This window comes from Myotis nattereri (assembly GCF_964212035.1).
Source record: "Myotis nattereri genome assembly, chromosome: 2".
NCBI classification, from domain to species: domain Eukaryota; kingdom Metazoa; phylum Chordata; class Mammalia; order Chiroptera; family Vespertilionidae; genus Myotis; species Myotis nattereri.
The window spans coordinates 123435691-123443743 of NC_138076.1; the positions used below are offsets into that span (position 1 = coordinate 123435691).

The 8053-nt window shown below is 44.7% G+C and overlaps 1 long non-coding RNA gene across 2 annotated transcripts; it reads right to left on the reverse strand.

The window, feature by feature from the left end:
- Positions 1 to 462: 462 nt before the first annotated feature.
- LOC308512904 lies at positions 463 to 6901 on the reverse strand. Of its 2 annotated transcripts, XR_013995497.1 has the most exons (5): positions 6717 to 6793; positions 5574 to 5653; positions 4324 to 4481; positions 1370 to 1553; positions 463 to 1096 (listed from the first exon to the last, which is right to left on the reverse strand). It is a non-coding gene; the product is annotated as an uncharacterized lncRNA (long non-coding RNA). The 2 variants fall into 2 exon arrangements; XR_013995496.1 differs by lacking the exon at positions 4324 to 4481 and having other exon boundaries at positions 6717 to 6901.
- Between the last annotated feature and the right edge of the window lie 1152 nt (positions 6902 to 8053).

The window sequence follows — 8053 nt, forward strand, 5'->3', positions numbered from 1 at the left end:
CTTTTTCCCCCCAATATTTTTGATCTGGAGTTGATTGAACCCATGGGTGCAGGACCCACAGACAAGGGCCAACTGTAGTTTTGGACAAGGTGAACATCTGCATCATATTGACAGACTACTGGATGATGTGTGTGGAATTAGCATAAGCATATTAAAAACTAAACAAGCTTTTAAAAGGCAATTACTATCTCTAGAAAAATAACATTATTCCATGAAAAAACAATCATAGTATAATGACTTAGCAGAGACTAAAAACAGCTAATGACATCAGGAGTGACAGGGAAAAGGGATGGTAAGAAAGCTATATCTTATCCATCACAAGAGGAAGGTACCAATCACTAAAATCCACAAATCAGGAAACAAGAGCACATAGGTTATAATTTCAAAATGTGCTATGAGAAAAGTACATTTCTTAAGAAACAGACAAAAGAATTAAAAGCACCAGCCCATCACGCCAAATTTGATAAATTTGACTTTTTTTAAAAAAATGTTTTCATTTATTTCAGAGAGAGGAATGGAGAGGGAGAGAGAGAAACATTAATGAGAAAGAAACATTGATCAGCTATTTTCTGCATGCCCCTACTGGGGTTCAACCCACAAACGAGGCATGTGCCCTGACCGGGAATCAAACCAGTAACTTCCTGGTACATGGGACAATGCTCAACCAACTGAGCCCAACCTGGCAGGGCAATAAATTTCTATGTTGCTCCCTGAAGGAGAACCACTGCCATTCAAATTCTCCTTAGCCTGTAGCCTAACTTCCCTTAGAACCCGGGGTTGTGTTTAACAATTTAATAGAGGGAAGTGAGCATTACTCAGAAAGGTAAACTGAGAAAACTACTTTGCCCAACTCCAAACCATGAAAATCTCTGCAGAGGCAAATAAACCTCTGACTAGTCGTAATCAGGGTCTCCCAAGAGCCCTCTTGGGGCAACTGTTCATACTTACAGTGCCAGCTGGACTCTCAAATATCCCAATCTTGCCATCCTCCAACACCTGGTACAGCACTGTCATGAAGTCTATCTGGATGGAATAGGGTGTGAAGGGAAAAGGGAAATGGATGCCACCGATCTCCTGGTTTTTATCAGCCGTGATCCTAAGGGGAGAAAAATATCTGGTAGTTCGCTGATGAACCAGGAAGAACGGGCTTGAAATCTAGAATAGTTCTTAAGAGCAGTCTCAATACTGATTACGGATTTTCTCCTTAGGCTCTACATTATTTGGCAAGCAGAGATCATGTTCTCCATCATGTGCATATCCCCATGAAGCCACACCAAATCATGCAATCCACCCAGCGACATTTATCACAAAGGGCTCTAGAAGAATGCAGAATACGAAAGCCCTTATACAGAAACTCCCTGCATTTCACCTGAGGTACTTTTGCTGCCTGGATAGCCTTCTAATGCCTCTTCGAGAGGCTTGGAGATTTCCTCTCAAAGACCTGTGCCCTGGGATCAAAGATGTTGCCTGTATTCACTTCTGCAGCAGTCTTCCCTCACTTCTGCACAGGGCGGTAATTGCATGACGAATGCTGCTTTATCCTGATGGGAGACCTGGAAATAGAATCATGACACACAGGCAGAGAATTACAAGTACAATTACAGTTTTTCTGACATGGCACAGGTTAATGTACATAACTTTATTTTACAGACACCATTAGTTTGCTGCTTAGTTCATTCTACCTTCCATTTCTGTACAAACCAGAGCTGCCTCCAAAAAATGTTTTGGCCTCAAGAATCAGAGGGAACCAAGATGGCGGCATAGGTTAACACCGGAGTTTGCTGCCTTGAACAACTACTTCAAAAGTGAAACTAAAAAACGGAATGGACATCACCCAGAACCACTGGAACCCTGGCTGAGTGGAAGTCCTACAACTAGGAGGAAAGAGAAACGCATACGGACACTCAGAGGAGGCGCAGTGCTGAAGTCAAATTCTGAGGTGCGGAGTGCGAGGAGCCGGCTGGCGGCGGAGGGCGCGGTTGGCGTTTTCAATCGGGAGGGAGTCGCAGACTCTGAGCTCCAGATACAGGCGAGTCTTTAGGGACCCTGACTCAAACGGGAGAAGCGGGACTGTCTGGCTTCGGTCAGAGCGAGTGCAGCTTTCTCTCCGAGGTTTGCAGCGGGTGCTGGGACTCAGAGACGCAGAGCCCCTGGGGACAGGACTGAGAGCCGCCATAACTGCTCTCTCTGGCCCACCCTATTGATCCTGTGCGACCCTCCCCGCCCAAGCCCTGCACAGAGGCATTTGCCGGATAGCCTCAGGCAAAGGCTAGATTAGCACCTCCCTAGAGGACAGAAGTTCTCTCACTGCAGACACAGCTGATTCTCATAGCCACTTGGCCTGGAGGTCAAACCCCCCCTGGTATTAGCTACAACAATCAAGGTTTAACTATAAGACTGCGCACAAAGACCACTAGGGGGTGCACCAAGGAAGCATAACAAAATGCGGAGACAAAGAAACAGGACAAAATTGTCAATGGAAGATATAGAGTTCAGAACCACACTTTTAAGGCCCCTCAAGAACTGTTTAGAAGCCGCCGATAAACTTAATGAGATCTACAAGAAAACTAATGAGACCCTCGATGTTATATTGGGGAACCAACTAGAAATTAAGCATACACGGACTGAAATAACAAATATTATACAGACTCCCGACAGCAGACAAGAGGAGCGCAAGAATCCAGTCAATGATTTGAAATGCGAGGAAGCAAAAAACACCCAACCGGAGGGGCGGAATGAAAAAGAATCCAAAAATGCGAGGATAGTGTAAGGAGCCTCTGGGACAGCTTCAAGCGTACCAACATCAGAATTATAGGGGTGCCAGAAGATGAGAGAGAGCAAGATATTGAAAACCTATTTGAAGAAATAATGACAGAAAACTTCCTCCACCTGGTGAAAGAAATGGACTTACATGTCCAAGAAGCATGGAGAACCCCAAACAAAAGGAATCCAAAGAGGACCACACCAAGACACATCATAATTAAAATGCCAAGAGCAAAAGATAAAGAGAGAATCTTAAAAACAGCAAGAGAAAGAAACTCAGTTACCTACAAGGGAATACCCATACGACTGTCAGCTGATTTCTCAACAGAAACTTTGCAGGCCAGAAGGGAGTGGCAAGAAATATTCAAAGTGATGAATGCCAAGAACCTACAACCAAGATTACTTTATCCAGCAAAGCTATCATTCAGAATTGAAGGTCAGATAAAGAGCTTCACAGATAAGGAAAAGCTAAAGGAGTTCATCACCACCAAACCAGGATTATATGAAATGCTGAAAGGTATCCTTTAAGAAGAGGAAGAGGAAGAAAAAGGTAAAGATACAAATTATGAACAACAAATATGCATCTATCAACAAGTGAATCTAAGAATCAAGTGAATAAATAATTTGATGAACAGATTGAACTGGTGATTATAATAGAATCAGGGACATAGAAAGGGAATGGACTGACTATTCTTGGGGGGGAAAGGGGTGTGGGAGATGCGGGAAGAGACTGGACAAAAATCGTGAACCTATGGATGAGGACAGTGGGTGGGGAGTGAGGGCGGAGGGTGGGGTGGGAACTGGGAGGAGGGGAGTTATGGGGGGGAAAAAAGAGGAACAAATGTAATAATCTGAACAATAAAGATTTAATTTAAAAAAAAAAGAAAAAAAAGAATCAGAGCCTTCTGTCTGGCTCCTGCCCTTTTAAAACAGATCAATGGTCAGCCTACAGATATCTAAGGCATCCAGCCTGATCTTATCAGCTCTGCACTTTCTGTCCCTCCCCAGGGGATGAGGAGTCCTCAACGACAGCTCAGCTCCTCAGGAAGTCCCTCCCTTTAGTTGGCCCCCATACAGTGCTCAAACACCCTCCCTCCAAATACGTGTGCATGCACACACGCAGGCCGCTCTATGGAAAGTCACTCTTTGATGTCATTACCCTGCATTTAATTTCTTCATAGTTCTTAGCACTCAACTCAATTCATTTAGTCCTCCCCACTACAGTATAAGATGCATAAAAGAAAGAACTCTGTCTGTCTTGTTCTTGCCTGCCCCTAGCACTCACCATGCCAGGTGCTGTGACAAGTAGCAGGGATTCAATAAAAATTTGATGAATATACAGCAAGCTTGACATGGGGGCTGTAGGTGGAGGTTTCTGTTATAAAAACCTCTTCAGAGGTGTCAGTGGAGGATGTCCCATAACTTAAATATCTAGTGCAAGGCCAGTTCTTTAGTCGTTTCAAACTGTCTTCATATAACCTCACAACAACCATGTGGTCAGTATTATTACTAGCTCTATTTTACAGATGAAGAAACTGACAGGAAGATTAAGTCACTTGCCCACTTGGTGTGGCTCAGTGGTTGGGTATTGATCTATGACACTAGGAGTCACGATTCAAATCACGGTCAGGGCACATGTCTGGGTTGCAGGTTCCATCCACAGTAGGAGGTGTGCAGAAGGCAGCGATCAGTGATTTTCTCTCCCTTTCCCTTCCTCTCTGAAATCAATAAAAAATTTGTTTTCAAAACAAAAAGTTAAGTGACATGTCGATAGTCACATAGCAATTGCCTGAATCCAAGATTTGAACGCACATCTGCCAGACCTTCAAGCTCCTAAGCTTTGTATTTCCTCATTCTTCTCTCACCAGGGTAAGGTGAAAATAGACTTGTTTACCAAACTTTAGGAATAACAACAGGAAACAATACAGAAAAAAAGTAATGACTGACCTAGCTGGTTTGGCTCAGTGGATAGAGCGCCGGCATGTGGACCAAAGGGTCCCAGGTTTGATTCCAGTCAAGGGCACATACCTCAGTTGCAGGCTCTTCCCCGGCCCAGGCCCTGGTTGGGGCATGTGCAGGAGGCAACCCATTGATATGTTTCTCTGACATCGATATTTCCCTATCTTTCCCTCTCTCTTCCACTTTCTCTAAAAATCAATGGAAAAATATCCTCGGGTGAGGATTAAAAGAAAAAAAAAAGTAATTATTATTTCACTCCCCGTGGATGGTAATTATGGATCTCATTATTCCAGAAACAGCACAAGCTAAGTCAGAAGTTAAAGAAGGTTTTAGATAAATCCACAAATAGTAGATACACTATGTGTGCTTTAAGAATGCTTGGTGTAGCTTTTTCTGACCTCTTCAGATTGGCTGCCTGAAGGACAACCATGACCTTCCACACAAGTTCTCCCTACAATTCCCCACCAGTGCTAAGGCACAAACCTCATGCTCATTAAATGAGGTAATAAGAGGTTATGTGGAAGTGTAAGTTTTGAAAGTGTTCATTTTCTTCAGTCTTCAATTATCACTTGTTCTTTACTTGGGGATAAACTATCGCTACAGACTGAACTGTGTCCCACCCTCCCTCAAACTCATGTGTTAAAGCCCTAACCCCCAACATGAGACTCTATTTTATTTGGAGGAGGGCTTTTAGGAGGCAATTAACATAAAATGAAAAGGGTGATTAAGATTAAATTAAGGTATAACAGTGGGCCCTAATCCTTATTAAAATTGGTGGCCTTCTTGGAGTAAGAGAGAGCTCTCTCCTTACCAGCCATGTGAGGACAAGTACTAGTAAGAAAGGAACCGACCTTCTGCAAGACAGGAAAAGGGTCCTGGACAGGGAACAGAATAGGCTGGACCTTAATCTTCGGCTTCCCAGCTTCTAGAACTGTGAGGGGAAAAAAACAAAACAAAACAAAGAACTGTGGCCCTGGCCAGTCTGCTAAGTGGTTAGAGCATCAGCTTGCAGCCCCAAGGGTCCTGGTCAAGGGTACCTCAGTGGCAAGTTCCCCAGCCCTGGTAGGGGCGGGAGCAACCAATCTGTTTCTCTCCCATGCTGTTTCTCTCTCTCCCCCTCTCCTACTTCCTTTCCACTCTCTCTAGAAATCAATGGGGAAAATATCCTCGGGTGAGAATTAAACAGAACAAAAACAAACAAACAAATACTCTGTTGTTTCAGCCACCCAATGTATGGCATTTTGTTATGGCAGCCAGAGAAGACAGAAACAATTTAAAAGCACAATCCCCATTTTAAGCCCCTAAAATGCTTTAACTTCACACACCTGGGAGACAACACAGCCCCAAAAGAACACGTTTTCTGCACCTACAGTTAATCCAGGCACAGCACCAGCGGGGCTGCAATGCTCCCACAGCAGGGGACATGGCCCGGCCTCCCACCTCCAGCCTCAGAGCTCTCACATCCTGTAGAAAAAACCTGCTACTTGGTGTTTTATCCACTTTTCATTGCACATCCTCCAACAATCTGGTCAATTCCATTCAACCGAACCCTCTTGACTGGACCCCACTCCACCTTGCTTTTCTGAAGGGCAGAGCCATTAACAGTATGGGCTCTGAGGTCAGGCTTCTAAATTTGGGACCCCAGCTGTATTCTTGCCTAAGTTAATAGCCCTAACCCTCAGTTTCCCCGCGTGTAAAGGAGAGACAGATAAAACTGCATATCCATAAGGTTGCAGTGACCACTAAATAAGTAACTTATAAAAAGCGGTTAGCACAGATGGGTTACTGAAGTCCCTGGTGCGTGTTAGTTATTATTACTCCAAAGCACCACTCCAGTTCAACTGCAGATCCCGCCCTCACTCACCTCCCATTCGCCCTTGCACGGGTTTCTCGCCTATCAATCACACGTTAGCTCCGCCCCTCCGTGCCGGAAAGGTTTTCCCCGCTCCCGACGCCCCCCGCCCCTCCGCAAACAGCCACTGGTTAGCACTTACACCGGAGGACGTCCTTTCTCATGTAGGTTCTCCTCGTCCTAAGCTTTGTTACCACGCGACACCATGACCACTCTCTTCTCGGGCAAGACAGCTTCGCTTCAGGCCAGGCGGCTGAGGTATGAGAGATGAGGTCGTGGAGCTTAAGAGGAGCGTGCAGCGTTGCCACGCCCCGCGCCACTGCGCGTGCTCCCTTGGGGACTTGGGCGTGGTCTCTTTTTGCACCACTGCGCTTGCGCGGCTGGCCCCTGCAATGCCTGTTTCCTGGAGGTAGGAAGGCTGCAGGTGGTGGACCCTGGGCCAGCCTTTCTGACCACACACAGCCTTTGGGGTTCATGCTAACCTGCGACCTCCCTTGCAGTCCTGCCCTGTGCAGGATGTTTGATCCTCCGCCTATTGGCGCAGATGTTCTAATCTCCACAGATGATTGGCTGGAAGAAATGGGCTCATATTTACCAAACACTGCAGGCAAAAAGGCTAGCAGAAAATTGAGAAACCAGTATTCTGATCCTCGCTCTTGCCAGGCCTTAATATGTGAACGTGTTATTTTTACCTCTGAATGGACAGTACTCGCCTCAACTGGGTTGTACAGTAACCTGGACGTCATTTTTTTCCAATTTCAATTGTCATGCAATATGATATTAGTTTCAGGAGTACAACAATACTGATTGGACATTTATGTGACTTACCTAGTGATCACACAATTAAATCTAGTACCCTTCTGACACCATACTTACCTATTAAAATCTTATTGACTTTCCTGTATGCTCTACTTTACTTCTTCTTGACTGTTTTTATAACTGGCAATTTTTTAAATATATATTTTTATAGATTTCAGAGAGGAAGGGGAGGGAGAGAGAGACAAAAACATCAATGATGAGCATCATTGATTGGCTGTCTCCTGCACTGGGGATCACCTGCAACCCAAGCATGTGCCCTGACTGGGAATCGAACCTGGAACGCTGAGTCCAAAGGGGGATGCTGTATCCACTGAGCCAGACCACATAGGGCTATAACTGGCAATTTGTACTTAATTTCTTCACCTTTTTCCTGAACCCCCTTCCATCTGGCAACCAACGATTTGTTCTCTATGTGATTTTGTTTTGGTTTTGCTTGTTTGTTCGTTTTGTAAATTCCCCATATGAATGAAATCCTGTGTTGTTTGTCTTATTTCACTTAGAATAATACCCTCTCGGCCTATCCGTGTTGTTGCAAGTGGCAAGATTTCATTCCTTTTTATGATTGAGTCATATTCCATTATATATGTACCACATCTTCCTTATTCATTCTTTATCAATCTATGGATGGACACTTAGGCTGCTTCCATATCTTGTTTCTTG